The sequence below is a fragment of the Condylostylus longicornis genome, unplaced genomic scaffold (genome assembly GCF_029603195.1).
Source record: "Condylostylus longicornis isolate FDR11 unplaced genomic scaffold, ASM2960319v2 ptg000044l, whole genome shotgun sequence".
Classification (NCBI taxonomy): domain Eukaryota; kingdom Metazoa; phylum Arthropoda; class Insecta; order Diptera; family Dolichopodidae; genus Condylostylus; species Condylostylus longicornis.
Window position 1 is genome coordinate 6,774,649 of NW_026578013.1, and position 17,673 is coordinate 6,792,321.

The window sequence follows — 17,673 nt, forward strand, 5'->3', positions numbered from 1 at the left end:
TTCGGACTACTACAATTTTTATTATCCTTTTGCGTAATTTTTAATACACGTAAAACAATTCCATTGTTTTACGTGTATCGATTATCAGAAATCGCATATATTTTCAATAAATTGCAAGTTCATAGCACAAAGTGTGTTTATATTTTAATAACATTCTCAATGAATTTTATACTGACAAACTTACATTATGATATTCTAAAAAATATGCGATAATCTATTGATAACAATGTCATAATTTCAATAAATTTCCTGGATTTTCGTTATCATATATTATTAAAATTGCATATTACAATTTACAGCTTATCAGACTCTTATCGACAATGTTTCTATCACTAATTTAATTATTGATTAACAATATGCAATGACTTTTTTCGATGCCATATCTGGAAAATGAGTTCAGGGTTTATTAGAATTCACGTGTTTTTGAAAAATCTAGTAATAGATTTTTATTTTAAATTTTTTTTTTTTTAATTTTTAATGCCGTCTAGTTTAATCAAAATTAAAAATACTTAATTAATTATTTTGCTAAAGAAAATATGAGAAATGTAGTCTTTGAATATTAGATGCTTTTTGTTTTTACAACATGAATTTCTTATCAATTTTATTAGAAATTTTTGCTTACTCAGAAATTTTTAGTTGTTATAATAAAATTTGCGAATTGAAAAAGAGACAAAAATATTGAAATCATTTAAAAAAATAAACCGGAACTATCATAAAATAAAAATGATTACAAGGACGTTGCTGAATTTTTAAATTACCTATAAATAATTTGGTTATTATTTATTAGTATAGCTTACTCAGAATTTCAAAAGAATTTCTTAAAAATCAGTTTGGAAAATTTATAAATTAAACCTATTTTGCATTAAAAGAAATATTACTCAATTAACAATCTAATGTCTAGAATTTCTAGGGCATGACAATTTAAGTAGCAATATAAAATTTTACGTATTACGTATTCATATTTTGATAGAGATTTGTATGTTCTGTAAATATAAATTTTCATAATCAGATTTTTGAACCAAGTTCGACTACTGGAATTTTGAAATTTAAAACAAAGAAAATCTTAATAAAGTTTCAACACAACGTAAGTACAGGCATTGGACGTACCTAATCTACTAATAAATATACTTGATGTATTTAGCAATAATTAACCCAGTACTGGCTTAGTCTATAATTGTTTAGCGAAATAAAGACAACCAAAAGTGCAGCTTAAAATAAACTAAAAAACTTTCCAAACACAATAGATATTTGAGCATCACTGGAGCTATGTGAATAATTTGCCTTAAAATATTTACATTTCGTCTCAGGTTAGAAACTACTAGCTTGTCTGTGTTACAACAATGCAGTTAATATTTCGAATCTGCTATTATGAGAGCTGTATTAGTCTTGAAATATCAAGGCATGCTCGTGCAAAAGTAGCTGTAACTTCAGGAGACTATTCCATTTGGATTTTGCAAATAAGAAATTGTGTATCGAGATTAAGGTAATCACCAGTTGGAGAATAAATTTGTTATTTCAAACTTGAAGGCATTTTTGGGTCAAATCTTATATACTATTTGAAATCTTAGATTCGTTCTCGATTTTTCTCAATTTTGTAAACAGAAAAATCGACGTAAATATTAATCATGACCATTTAAGTGATCAATCAAATTGTTACTGAAGGGCCCTAGTTCTAATTTTAGAGATTTAGTTCTAATTTTAGAGATCTTCATTGAAATATTTCAGTAGAGTACAGCAGATAAAACGAACAGACTGTTCATTTCGGATTTAATTCGAAAAGGGGTTCAGAAATCTTGAACTTCGAAAAAGTTTTTCTGAAGTACTCCTGTTTACTTGTTTTTTTTTAGCTCTTTTAATTGATTAATAACTATACGTTTCTTCAACTTACATAATATATACATCACATATATTGCTTGGAAATTAAAATTGATATTGTTTTAATAAGATTAACCGTATGTATTATTAGAAACGTGTCATACACACACACATGATATAGATTTATTATTTATACATCATTTTGTGTATGTTTGTAAAAGTAATAATTTTTTTTTTTTTATATCAATGTTCTCTCATCTTCTAAATGAAATAACGACACAAATCGGCCTAAGTCAATATAAAAAAAATAACTTTAATCATTTTAATGGTTCTTTTTTCTAATTATTTATACACACACAAGTATACACACAACATATAGAAATTTTTTATATGGAAATGCACTGATTCAAATATCGTGATTAAAATATCGAATTGCTTTTCTTCGAAATATAAAAAAAAAAACAAAGAAAATGAAAATAACAAAAACAAATTTATTTTTTAATCATGCATTATTCAGCAACATTTAAACTGATAGATTTGTTATTTTTATACCCTGCACTTCGTGAAGGGTATATTAACTTTGGTATGGAGTTTGTAACTACTTGAAGGAGTCATCTGCGGTATGGACATATATATATATTCTTGCTCAGCGTAAAGTTCTGCGTCGATTTAGACATGTCCGTCCGTCCGTCCGTCCGTCCGATCGCACGATAACTCAAAAACGAATAATGCTATCGACACCAAACTTTCACAAGTTTTTTCTTTTGTGCCAAGGACGAACCCTATTGTTATTGAACTAATTCGGACAACGGGTTCGGGTAGCTGCCATACAACTCAAAGAGTTTATTTTAAATATTTCGAAAACTAACAAAGCTATTAATATAAAATTTTGTATACATGTGTCCAATTATATTCTACACATGCTCTAAAAATTATAATGGGATAGCTGCACCGGTTCGGGTGGCTGCCATACAACTCCAACAGCAAATTTTTTATATTTGGCAAAATAATAAAGTCAGATTCGTGAAACTTGGTAGTCATGTGTCCAATTATAGGTCAAATGTATTTCTGAAGTTTTAGAAGAATTGCTTGACAGGTTCGGGTACCTGCCATACAACTCCAGAAGCTAATTTTAAATATTTGGAAAAACAATAAAGTGAGATTCATGAAACTTGGCAGTTGTGTGTCCGATTGTAGATCAAATATATTTGTGAAGTTTTAGTGGAATTGCTTGACAGGTTCGGGTACTTGCCATACAACTCCAAAAGCTTATTTTAAATATTTGGAAAAATAATAAAGTCAGATTCATGAAACTTGGCAGTTGTATGTCGAGTTATAGGTCAGATATATTTCTGAAGTTTTAGAATAATTGCTTGACAGGTTTGGGTACCTGCCATACAACTCCAGAAGCTAATTTTAAATATTTGGAAAAACAATAAAGTGAGATTCATGAAACTTGGCAGTTGTGTGTCCGATTGTAGATCAAATATATTTGTGAAGTTTTAGTGGAATTGCTTGACAGGTTCGGGTACTTGCCATACAACTCCAAAAGCTTATTTTAAATATTTGGAAAAATAATAAAGTCAGATTCATGAAACTTGGCAGTTGTATGTCGAGCTATAGGTCAGATATATTTCTGAAGTTTTGGTGGAATTGCTTGACAGGTTCAAGTAGATACCATACAAGCCTAAAAGCTTATTCTTAATATTTGGAAAAATAATAAAGTCAGATTCATGAAACTTGGCAGTTGTGTGTCCGATTGTAGATCAGATATATGAAGTTTTGATGGAATTGCTTGACAGGTTCAGGTACTTGCCATACAACTCTTAACGCTAATTTTAAATATTTGGAAAAATTATGAAGTCAGATTCATGAAACTTGGCAGTCGGATGTCCAATTATAGGTCAGACATATCCGTGAAGTTTCTATAGAATGACTTCACGGGTTCGTGTAATTGCTACATAATAACGAAAGGTGCAGGGTATAATTCAATCGGTTTATACCGACTGAAACGTTTTTACTTGTTTTTAATTTTTTTTTTGTTTTGATTACTTTAGAATTAATTTTAATTCAACTATTCATTGCACTTTACTGATAATGTAATTGAAAAAAAAAATGCAACCACGGAATAATCACAGAGAAAAGGGTGAACTTTAAAAAAAAAAAAAACGCGAAAAAAATGCAAGTAATAAATTTTTTTTTTTACTCCGCTTACATGGCTGATGTAAGCAGAGTAAAAAAAAAATTGATTTTTAAAAAATTATATTGTAATGTTCACAAAAAGTTTTATTTTGTCGGTTTATATGTTTAAAATTATAGATTGTGGAATAAAATCAGAACTCCGTATCTCACTTAATGAATAACTCATTATTTAATATAATTTAATAATATATCGACCCTACAAATATAGGAGAAAAAACTGACCAAGTGGAAAATGTTCGTTTGTGATGACTAAGCGAAAATTTTTATTATCTAACTGTTTTATTGTTCAAATGCCATTTAATTAGAAAAAAATTTCGCGACTTGATTGCTTTCTTCTGCCGAAGGATGATGTATGATTCTGATTTATGATTCTTTTTCTCATATATTTGCCTATCTAAAAGGAAAAATTTTGAATTTCTTTGGTTAAGAGCAACTATCATTACACAATTCACAAGAGCATCATGAGAAAATCATTAAAATTCTATACAATCAACCTATACAGAATTTTTATATTGTCAGTATAAAATACCTGAGTTTTACCGAAACACAGTAAAAGCAAAAAGTAGAGCTTATATTTTATAAATATTTTCGTACTGCTGCTTTGAGATGTCGAAACGTCAATATAATCGATGTTGGTATACAACATCTTGGTATACATTTGTTTTTGTGTATAAATCAATTCTGTAATTAAACATTTGCGGTTAAGTTCAATACTTAAAATTGTTATACAATCAAGTTGATATGTATGTATGTATGTATACAAATTTTTCTTTGTTAAGATTTTTTGTCGGTTTAATTATTCAAATTACATGTGAGCAAATTAAAATGATTAATTCTATAGAATTCAGTTTTGTGTCAGTTTTTATTGTAAGATTTCTTACAATAAAAACTGACACAATAGAATAAGTTTATAAGTTTCAAAACGTTTAAAAAAGCAATATACATATACATATATACGAGTACCAATTAAACAAAGAAAGTAGCCGTAGTAACAATGTAAATGACTCATAATTTTGTTGGAATAATTTAGAGAAAATTTTAATTTAGCCGACTTCGATGAAATTAATTTTTTGAACAACTTGAATGTATTTCGTATTTGTAAGGCTCTGTCTTTGAAAGTTTGATATTAGGTATGTATCTGGTAAAAGTACAAAGTTGGATTTGAAATTACAGCTTCCGAAAATCTTGGAATATAACATTAATCAATTTCATTTATGATAATAATTTTTTTTCCAAAAATATTTTCATAAATTTTGTTTATAAAATAAAAATTATGTCAACTTGAAAAAAAACAGCTTAAATCGGACCCTATGAAATAATTTGAAAATTCCAAAGTTCAAATTTCATTCCCAACATTTCATCGTTAAAAATGATTTTCTTGATTAATTTATAGATTTTATAGTTTTATACTATGTATATTCCATTTCTCTTATGTCGACGCATGTACTTGTACATATAGAGCTTTACATTCTTTAGTGATAGTGATAAAACTAAAAAAAAACACCTAAAAAAAGCCTCCTACGTTGTTTCAAATAAAATAATTAGTCGCAAAATGATAATTTTCTGAAAAAATAAGCAGAAAACAGAGCAATGGTGGACTTGAAATAATAAAATTTCTAAAGAACCTATTTAAATCCTGATAACTTTTACCAGAATCTAGTTGACCTGAATAATAATATATGTATATCTTGTATGTGTATATACATATTTATTTTCTTTAAAATTTTGTTTAAATAATATTGTGTTGAATTAAATAATCTGTACTTTGATTTGTGTAAATTAAGAAAAGAAAATAAAAATTTTTAATCATAGCTCAAAGGTTATCGATCGTAAATATAATTTCGTGTTGCATGTTATGAAGAAACGACAGGAAACAGGATTGATGATGTCAACTCTGTGATACCTGTACGAACTTGTAAACACTATGGACGAAATGATATGATATATAGCTGACTATCGGACAGACTGTTAATCTAATTACGCTGGTTTTGTTTTACAAACGGTTAGGCTTCAAATATACGCACTATAATTTCAATAGTTTCTAAGATATGACTGAAGAATTATTGAATTTGTATGGTAGTTGCCTCAAGGAAATAACAAATTTCAACGACTCTTATCATACATAACAGCTCTAACATACTTGTTTACGTGAAATTTCTTCAATAATTTCAAAGATATATATAACCAAATAACTTTTGAAGTTGTAGGACAGTTCGATCATATCAAATTTAAATGGGGTTCTGCAATTTACTATTATAAATCAATTGTAAAAATTTAGTGAGGTTATCCTAAATAGCTTTAGAGTTATCGTTGGAATGGATGGACGAGCAGACGGGCAAAGATGGTTAAATCGACTCAAAATTCGACGCTCATCAAAAATATATACTTATGCTTATATCTCAGACTATTGTTTCTTAGTGTAACAAACGGTAAGACAAATATATAATACCCTCTGAACATACGTTTGTACGGGTACAAAAATTAAAAATTTTGGAGAACAGAAATGCATTAAGAGAAAAGAACAAAAACGAAATTCAACAATAATTTTGTCCCGAAAATGATTAAAAATGAAAAATTAAAAATAAAAGAAAAAGAAATTTAAATAAATGAAATAAAAATAGTCCGCTAAATGAAGTACCGTTATTATTTGAAAAATCATTAAATATTAGGTTCTAATCTTTAGTTGAAATTAAAGAAAGATGGTTCAAATCCGTGATATTTATTTTTATGTGTCAAAAGTAATTAATGCTTGATGTGGAAAATAAAAAGTTTTTAGTTAAGGAAAATGGGGGAACAAGTAAAATGAAATTTCCTTTTCGATTCGGAATTGTACAAAATTCAGATGGGAGTGTTAGCTATGATAGTCTGTTAAAAATAGATGAATAATTTTATAAGAAATAAAACTAAAATATCGAAGAGTGAAAAATATTTTGCAACCAAATTAAAAAAAAAAATATTTTCATAATTATCCCCGCATTTTGTAAAAATACACCATAAATTCTACGCAATTCTTCTTTACAGCATTTCTACAACAAATCAATGCCACATAACAGAGATTAAATGCGTTTTATTTGACGATTATAAAAATTTTAATCGCAGTGCTGTAATTAATTAAGCCAATTAATTATTAAATTTATTGATTTCTTTTCTAAAAAGAAAAAAAAAATCATTATTATAAATTCATTTAAGTTTATTTATTTTAAGTATAAGGAAATAAATTTTAAAGTAGATGCAAATAAAAATTGCAATTAAAAATCACAGAGCCACTTTATTTAATGGTATAAAGCGCGAATAATGAAATCATAATGATAACAATAATTTTATGATTTTCTTATATCGCAAATTAAAATATTTACGCCTTTTATTAATTATTTTATTATTTTTCATAATTTTTTATCGATTTAATTGTAAGTTTTAACAAAAAATAATAATTTAAATGCGCATAATATGCAAAAGATTTTTTAATACAATGTTAAAATTGCTTCAAAACAGAGTGTTTGTTAAATAAAGCTGTAAGTGAGTATAAAATTAAAGAATATGAAAAGTATAGAGAACAATCATAAACACATATATACATATTGTTATGTACATGTCTATAAACATTGAATATAAATGTATGTAAATGGAAATTTGCTTCGAAGATCGTCCTTGATTAAGCATTACTTGTTCTACAAAAAGAAATAGAAATGTTGTTAGTGCAGACTCTTTCTCCAACTCGCAAATTCTCTTTACTTCCAATTTTCTACAATTGGAACTTCTCTTTGAAAATCAGCTTCTTCCTTAGTTCAAATTATTCTGTCAATTTCTAATATTCCGAATTATTCGCAAATATTTATGGATACTTATAGTTATTCAGAATATTTCATTAGTTCGTGTATGTTTCATTCACCTTTTTGACCTTTTATTAAATATTTAATACATTGTACATACCAATTAGGTCGTATTACAGTTAAGCATTAACGGAAATTCTTTTATTCCTAATAAGAATCAAAATATTTCCTTATATTGAAAATTATTTGGAAATTTTATATACCAATGATGAATTGCCAAAAATTATAATTTGAAAAATTGCCAAAAATTTTATCTTTTTTAATATAACAAGAAAATTATTTAAAATCTTCTATATTCAAAATTTATATGTATATTTTAGAATTATCCAGAAAATCACATTTATAAGTCGGTAGATGGCATTATATTCTTTTACATAAAATAAATCTCAAATCCCTAAGTTTCGAATAAGCAGGTTAGTAACAAAAAGAATTTCCATACAAAATATAGTCTTCCATTTCCAAACTGTTCTTAATCGAACTTACTTCGGGAGTGTACTTTGTAGCGTTATGTACCATAAAAAGAATGACATCAATACAATTCATTCATATATTTTGACCGATTATCCTTTAATAATTAAAAGATCCTTTAATAAAAAGTTGTAGAGAAAATTTCATTTTCAAATCATAAAATTTATATCAGTATGATATATGTATATATAAAGTACAGTTAAAATATGTTATATTTGTATACAATAAGTGTAAAATATTTATATAATGCATGCAAATAATACGAGTATATAAATAATTATTTTGTATATACGTACATTTATGTATAATAAAAAATTTCTATAATTGAGCGCAACAAGCTCTTTATCACCCACACTTTAAATAATTTAAAAAAAAAACAAAAAGAAAATAAACAAAATTACTTTATATATTATGTATATGCACATTATATATTTATAATACACACTTCAAAAAAGGTTCAAGGATATTTCAAATTAAAAACAAATAGAATAATAACAAAAAAAATTTTTGTATATAACATAAGGTAAGTACAGTGTGCTTTAAGATTTTATAAGTTTTTAATAGTACTCGCAAAACTACTTGGATAAATAATTGCATTGATTCCTTTAAAAATATTATTATTTATTTCTTGAACTATCAATATTTTCTTTTGGAACAGGACTTGATAAAAAGTATAATAGTTGCCTTAAATTAAATTTTATTATTGTTAATTGTATGCAACCGTTTATTAAAAAATTATTGTTAAATATCCGCGATAAAATCTTATTATTCTACTTGAAATTTTTTTAACTCTATATAATTAAAATTGTATAATATTATTTTATTCATCTACTTTGAATAAATCAAGTAATAATCAATTAATTAATTATTAGGTTTGGCTGTTATTATTTAACACAATATAGTGTTGTAAATAGTTCTAATGATTATATTAGAAGTCTTATCTAATTCTGTAAGCAGCGTATAACAAATTAATTAATAATTAAAGGTTTGTATCGATTTATAAAATACAAGTGATTAAAATCTTGTATTTGGAGTAAGTGCAATTAATCTTGTAGTAATATAAATTAAACGGGAGTTACAATTTTTTTTAATGTTGATCATTGATCAAACGATTTGATCTTATCAATGAAATTCGTATGCAACAATATTATGGTAAAGTACAAAATAGAATCAATAATAAATCCAAAATATTTAAAATTTTTGCTTATACCTTTTTCTATTAGATTTACAAATTATTTTTATTAGCTACATCATTTACACATACCTATTTACGTGCGTAAGTAATTCCGTGCCTAGTATTAAAATGTTAAAGAATATATTTTTAAATTTTTTGAAAACCGGTACATTTTCAGCCAGAAGTTGTTTTCTACAATTGAAAAAAAAAACTATAAGAAAATATTTAAAAAATTTTTTGAATTAATTATACAAGACGATGACTCTTATATATACACTGGATCACAATAAATTTAATCAAAACGAGAAAAAATAGAGTCAACTCTGCGTTACCTGTACGAACTTGTTATCCAATGAGTAAACTAACAGATGAGTAAACAAACCAATGTATTATAACTAACAGATGATTTTAAGTTGCCTTATCACCATATTAATTTATGCAAAATTTCACAAGCACTTTAAGTATTTTCAATAGTTACTAAAGTATGACCAACTAAATATTGAAGTTGTATGGTAGCTACCAGAGCAGATCGAGAAATTTCAACGACTTTTATCACACATAACGAACTCAATAATATATTTGTTTGTGTGAAATTTTGATATTATAGCTTTAATAATTTTTCAGATGCAGCCAAAAGTAATTTGAAATTATATAGGGCAACTGGCCGAACTACTTCGATCACATCCAATTTAAAATGGGATCTGTAATTCACAATTGTGAACCATTTCTCAAAATTTGGTAAGTTTAGCTCAATTAGTATTTGAGTTATCGCTGGAATGGACGGACAGACGGACAGACACAATGACAGAGAGATATGTTTAAATCGACTCAGAATCCGGCGCTGATCAAAAAACATATGCTTATGTCTATGTCTCAGATTATTATTTCTTAGGGTTACAAACGAATATACGTTCGTAGAAATATAAATATACCAGACATAGTCTAGTTTGAATTCTAAAGCAATTTTAAATAACAATATAAAAAAGTTTTAAAGATTTTAAGATTTTTTCATTCAAAAAATATTTCCATTACTGGTTCTTCTTAATATTTAAAATTATTTTCATTTTCAAATAGGTACACAAGTTATGAAGGTTAACTATAAATTTATAAAAATTTTTTTGAATACTAAAATCACGTTGAATAATGTGGATAATATCGACAAGAAGTTTAAGATATTAGAATGAATTTACATTATTAAAAAAAATTTAATGTAATTTTAATAATTATCGAAAAATCAATCAAATCGAATTAATTAATTAAGTAACGCATTACATAATGTAATGGTTAAGCAATAATTCGTATATTTTTTTTTTTTAGAACAATTGATTACAATAATTGTTAATGTAACAAACCAGTTTTATTTAATCGCGAGTGCTTTTTATAACTTCTTCAATTTATTAAGACTAAGCAATTGCTCAATCCATTTTTATCAATTTCTTACTAAATATTACGAGTATTAACTATAATTTTTTATTATTTATTGGACTCTTAATGGCATTTATTAAAAATGTTATACGTTACTATTACAATTTTTCAGAAAAGTCGCTTATTTGAACAATGATTATTTTTTAGTATCGCAAATTTAATAGAAACCTTATCATTTCTTTGGATATTTTAAAATTATTAATTTTTTAAGTGAATTTAGCGAAATTATAAATTTTTCTAACGATAATATTACATTAGTATTAATTAATAAGCAGAATAGTGTAAGGAAACTATACTATATGCTTTTTATATGTAGAGTATAACTCATATAGTGGTATGTGAGAGGAGTAGTATTCGAGTGTAGTATAGTATTATTCCGTATTACTGTCAGGATATACATACATGTCGTCGAAAGAAAGAAGCTCTAGCTTGAATTCAAAAAATATATTAATGCGTATTATAATTTTAATTAAAAAATTCTACGAGTATTCATTTAGTTTTGAGAAAATTATATTCCCTATACACTACATTCTGCCGACGTAACTATCGAGCTGTTATTATATAACATCATTATTAAGGACAGAAGTATATAGCTGCGCTTCAACTTTGTATGCAAGTATAGCTGCGCTTATTGAATGTATTCTCTAATTATAACGATCTATATAAAAGGAATAGTTGTTACGAGCATTTTAGTACGATGATAATATTTTAAATGAAACATTTCAAATCTATAATTCAAACTGATTAACTTCCTTTCAGCGAAAAATCTATATTAATTAAGAAAAGAATTTATCACTTATTACAAAAATGTTAATTGTTATTAAAGTTATGTACTTAATATATAACAGTTAAGAGGTCTAAATTATGACTAAATTAATTTAAATGAATTTTTCTATTGCAAAACTATAAAATATATTAAAAAGTAAAAAGTTTTATATGGTTAAGCAATAATCATTTATTTTAAAGTATAAATATTTCTAGTATAAAATTTATAATTAATTAAAAACATTATTTTTTTTAAATTTGACATCGAAACTCATTTATCATTATGAATTTTAAATGCAATTAATTTTTAATTTAAATACAAATCTATTTAATTAAGAACTATGATTAGATTAAAATTATTAATGAATTCAGTTTATCATTCATAATTTCAAATTAAATATTTGACAGCCAGTAATATTAATCATTTATACTAAGTTAATCCTTAATAAAGCTTAAATTAGAAGAACGGTTTAAATTATTGCACACATTATAAAATTAAAAATTACAAATTATTTGTATATATAGGATTTATAACATGACAGAGTTATAATCAATAAGAAAAACATACCGCCAAGTAAATAGAAAAGTTTTGTTGTCGGGAATGAAGTTCAAGAATAAAGCATGATTTTGTAATTACAATGTGAACATATTTGTGTTTTCATATACGAGTAATTAGAATGAAATAATTAGTCGGTCCTGAAAGCAAAAGTAATAATGAATTAAAGAATTAGTCTATCTAAGGCAAGAAAAGACGATTGGTTTGGGGATACAATAACAAAACAATTAAAAGGAGAGGCGATATTCTCTGGGTAGGTATTAGCTAGTGACGGCCACATAGACTCTCGTAAATCGAAATGAGAATAAAAGAATTCGTAATAAGAGCGAAGCATTGGTTTGTGGAATTGTCGTCGTGCTTGCATCTGGAATATTTGGAATTGAGAATGAAAGAAAGGAAGTTGGCTGATTCCAGCACCTTGGAGGCATTTCAGGTTTTTTAAATCTAGTAATATTTCGATTCTTAAATTTAGAGTATTGCAAAAACCGGCAATACTTCATAATGCCGAAACTTTAAATTTTTATTATATTACCCTGTACTTTTGTTTTACTTTTTGTGTTTTTCGTTTTTGGATTCTTTCTTGACTTTTATTTGTATTGCAAGTGACGCAAAGAGAGTTTTTAATAAAATGCGCGTGAACTTTGACATTGAAATGTATAAACCCTTACATATTATTCATGTATACTACACAATGTATTGTAGTGTATATATGTATATGCATAAATAATATATTTGCATATAAACAATAGATATACACAGAAAAAAAAGAGTAGAACATTTAGCTAAAACAATAGTATAAATCACCTAATGAAATGCTTGATTTTCAGCCTCCTAAACTATTTAGCTACATTGCCTAATTTAAATTAGCTGAATTTACTTTTTAATAATTAGGAAAATTAACCAAATAAATTTGCTGATTTATCTACAATACTAGCTAAAATACCTAAAAATTTAGGTGGATTAGAACTAAGCAAATAGTCGGTTCACCTAATCATTTAGTTGATTTATTTTAAAACCTTTTTGAAATTTAACTAAAGAAATAGGAATTTCACCTAAATAAATAGTTAAAAAATATTCTCAACAATAGATAATATACCTAATTATTTAGTTAGAAAATAGAAAATATAACTATTTTTTAGTTAATTATAATAGGGTTTTTACCTATTATATTAGAAAAAGTATCTAAATAAATTAGGCTCGTTTCTAAATTTATTTAGGTTTAATCCTGAAAATAAAAAGGTACTATAAATTAAAAATTAAGTTTTGTTTCGTTTAATTTTATTTTATCCAATATTTTTTCAGTTAATGTCACATTATGTTAAATGTAAAAACACGAAAGTTTTTCTAAGCAATACTCAACAACAATAATGATGGGTTTTGTATTTTTAAAATTATTGACAAGTTAATATTCCTCCTTTATAACATTGAGTTGTAATTTGATGAACGATGTGTGCCTAAAATGTTTTATAAATTTTAATATCGTTAATAAAAAAATAGAGTAAAAAAAAATTCAAAGTATTGTAATACCGTAAGGTGTAATGCAAAACATCTAAATTTGAAGGTTTCCATTGTTTTTTTCGTCACATGTAAGGCTTTATGGTTTGTGGTTTCTAAAATTTATATTTTAAAAAAATATAATTACGATTTATTCAGGATTAATATTATTTTTGAGCCAAATTACATTGCTTTAAGTTTCAGTCTCCTTTTTCTTAAACTGGGAATTAAAACTTGAAATTAATATTAAAGTTATAATAATTATTATAAAATTTATATAAAATTAAAATTACCTTCAGGCTGCAAATGTAATGATTGACTTTTCAAAACTTCTACATCATACTAGAACTGTATCTTCGAAAGTAAGAAGCTGTTTTTATTGCTCTTAACACGATTATCACTTTTTTTATTTAGTCCAATATGTAAATTTTTTGAATATTATTTTTAATTTTTTTTTTTAAATAATAATAATTATTTTTAAGTTAATTTCAATCACGAAAAATTATTTTTACAATAATAAAACTATGCTTATTTACTACGCCAATATTCAACAAGTACTAATTTCTGTTCAAAAACTTCAAAAATTAGAATACAAAAAAAGTAGCGGTATTTTGAATTTTTTCTTGATAAAACAAGTGTTTTTTTCTAAATTTAGCTACTTTTTTCGATATTTCAACTAGTGTTTTAGTTAATTCTTTTTTGAGTAAAATAAAGTGGCTGAATTAACTAAGGTAATAGTTAAAATATCTAGAAAAGTAGTCATTGAAGAAAAAAGTAACGGTATTTATTTCTAAGTAAAACATTTGATCTTTTGATAACTCAACCAATGTTTTCAGTAGTTCAACTAATGTTTTAGTCAATTTTTGGCAATAAAATGAAATAGCTGAATCAACTAAAGTTGTAGTCAAAATATTTAAAAATGTAGTCATTGATTAGGAATTTACATAAAAACTGTAAACTTATTTTTTTGTTTTCTTTTCTAAAATAACTAAATGTTTAGATGAAATATCTAATTAAATTAGTTGAACTTTTTCAACTATTTATTTTAGATAATACATCTAAATGAGTAGACAAATCACCTAATCTTTTAAATATTGCATTCAACTAATTCCAAATAGTTGAGCCAGCTAATAGTGAATTTTAAAACAGCTAAAGAAGTTGTCAATACTTCTAATTGTTTATATAAAACACCTAATTTGAAACCAGCTAATTACGATTAGTTGAAAAATCTAATTCATTTTTTTCTGTGTATATGTTTGTATCTTTATGTCAAATGTATAAAAATGAATATTCCGTTATATATACGCACTAGTAAACCTTATAAAGGTCATCCAAATACAACTTTCAACTTCATTTGAAATTTATAAAATTCTTAAAGTGTATGTATTGAAAATAAAAAAAAAAATAAAAATAAAATAAATTAAGAATAAAATGTAAATAAAATTTTCTTTTTTTTTTCTCCTTTATTTTTTTTTTGCATGTATAAGTAAGAATATGCGACTAATTTTATACTTTTTATGGAAATTCTTAGAAAATTATTCAATAGAGAATTTATATGATTGTCAGAAGTTTTCTGTTAAACAGAAATTGAACACATTCATAAAGGTAAGTAGGATGAGAAAGAAAATTCAGAAAAAAAAGGCGACATAATGAAGAGAAAAACAGTAAAAAAACAAAAACAAAATTTTTAAATTAATTTACAAAACAAAAATGTTTTTTTGTTACTTTTTATTACTCTCTCGTTTATTAGAATGATAAATAAATTGATGTTCTACATAATCTAATTATAAGGACAGTAAACATTGTAATGAACCCCTCCCACCTTCTATTGGGGTACCTATTTTTCGTGCGTATTGACTGTACCTATACTAATTTTTTGTGCTTTTTTTTTTAACAAAGGACATTCAGGAATTTTTTTTTATAAGAAAGTTTTAAATAAACTGAAAACTTTGTTAAAAATACAAAATTATGTATTTAGTTCAAATCGTCTGTGTCGGAGTGTATATGTATTTATTTAATTTAGAAATAGGATAATAGATTTAAAATGTCTACAAATGGATTAAATATTTTTCAGGCAATATTAGGTCAATGAATATATTAGCCGAAATTGAGATACACACGGGTACACGCAGAAGAACAGTCCAACATTTTGCTAAAAATATTTTATTTACATTTTTTTACCATACGGAAAAGTTCTTTTTCTTCAACAACTCGATAATGCGAGATTTGATGGGAAAATTTGATCCCTTATTGTATGCAATGCGGAGATGTAAAAAATAAAACGAAACATTTTCTCGTGTCTCCTCTTTTTTCCCAAATTATCGGATTTTTATAATTTGAATAGTTAGCCATTCTATCTTGCTACTGAGAAAAATTAATACAACTTATTATTTGCACTCATTTTAAATTCATCATATTCTCTCAAACTCTACAGTTCATTACGAAAATCCTCTGATAATGTGTCTTAAAATTTCGGGAATGAGGCCAAAACCAAAAGTCAAATTATCAGAAAATAATTTTGGGTCAGCGCTATAGACTAGTCAGGTTAAGTAAATATTTCCTAAAAATAGTGCCATCGAAGCGACCTTTATAAAATTGATAAAAAATTTTAAGTATTTGAAAGAATTACATTCTCTTTATTTAAATATTGTTTTTAAATTTTAGCTGAACTATATATATATGTCAACATGAAATCAGTTTCCTTATTATATCATGCACCGTATTATAAATTGATCTATTTATTTGTGTCATACTCATCGATTTTTAAATCATCTTAATAAATAATATGTGTATAATTACTTTTTATATTTAGGGTAACACAATAACCTCACATTGAAATAATTTTTATTTTATTTAAATTTTATAAAATTCATTGCAACTCTTAAAACGTTTTATATAAACTATTTAATAATAAATTATGTGTTTTTTACTTTTATATAAATAATTAACAACGTATATTCGAAATGTATGCTAAATTTACCTTACCGTTTGTTACGCTAAGAAGTAATTGCCTGTTCAACAAATTTTCACAAATGAATTATTATAGTAAGTTTCAGAACCCTATTTAAAATGGATATGATCGAGGTACTGTTTCGGGTATTTGCCATACAAGTTCAAAATTTATTTGGCTATATCTCCGAAACTATAAAAGCCGTTGCATTGAAATTTCGCACAAGCAAATATATTATTAGGACGTACATATTATTAGCAAATATATTATTGTGTTAGATAAAAGTCATTGAAATTGCTTGGCTCCTTCTGGTATCTCTTGTTTCCTTGTGGTAACTGCCATACAAATTCAATAGCAGTTTTTCCATATTTTAGAAAAACACAGAGCTGAAATTTTGCATTAATTAATATCGTAATACGGCAACTTAAAGTCATAGTCTGTCCCATAGTCAGCTCTGGCATTTTTATTCGCACATATGTAGGAAAACAAATTCGTACGGGTATCACAGAGTTGACATGGTCAACTCTATTTTTTCTCATTTTTTATATATTATTTCATAATATTTTCAAAACAGCCGACATGACAGTATTGTGTTTTCAATTTTATAAAGGAATTTTTTGTTGATTATTGCCATTTGTTTTTCTAATTTCAGTTTCTACAAGTACTTAAAAACATTTGTTACAAATGTGCGAATTGAATTTAAAATAAAAAATTTATTTTTATTTTTCTATATACTTTACTTATTTAAAATTCATTACTTGTTTTGGTAATAAAAATGAATGCAATATTTTTTTTTAAAGTCAATGACAAATCTACTGTTTCAAGTTCTAATTTCCATATAAACTTTGAAATTAAAGCAAAAGCATAGAACAGTAGCGACAAATTATTGTTAAGCATTTTTTTTTTATAAAAAGCTTTTTATTTAATTTTTTTTATTATTGTTTTTTTTTTAACTATTCTTTTGTGTGTAGTTAGTAATAATTGAAAACTATTC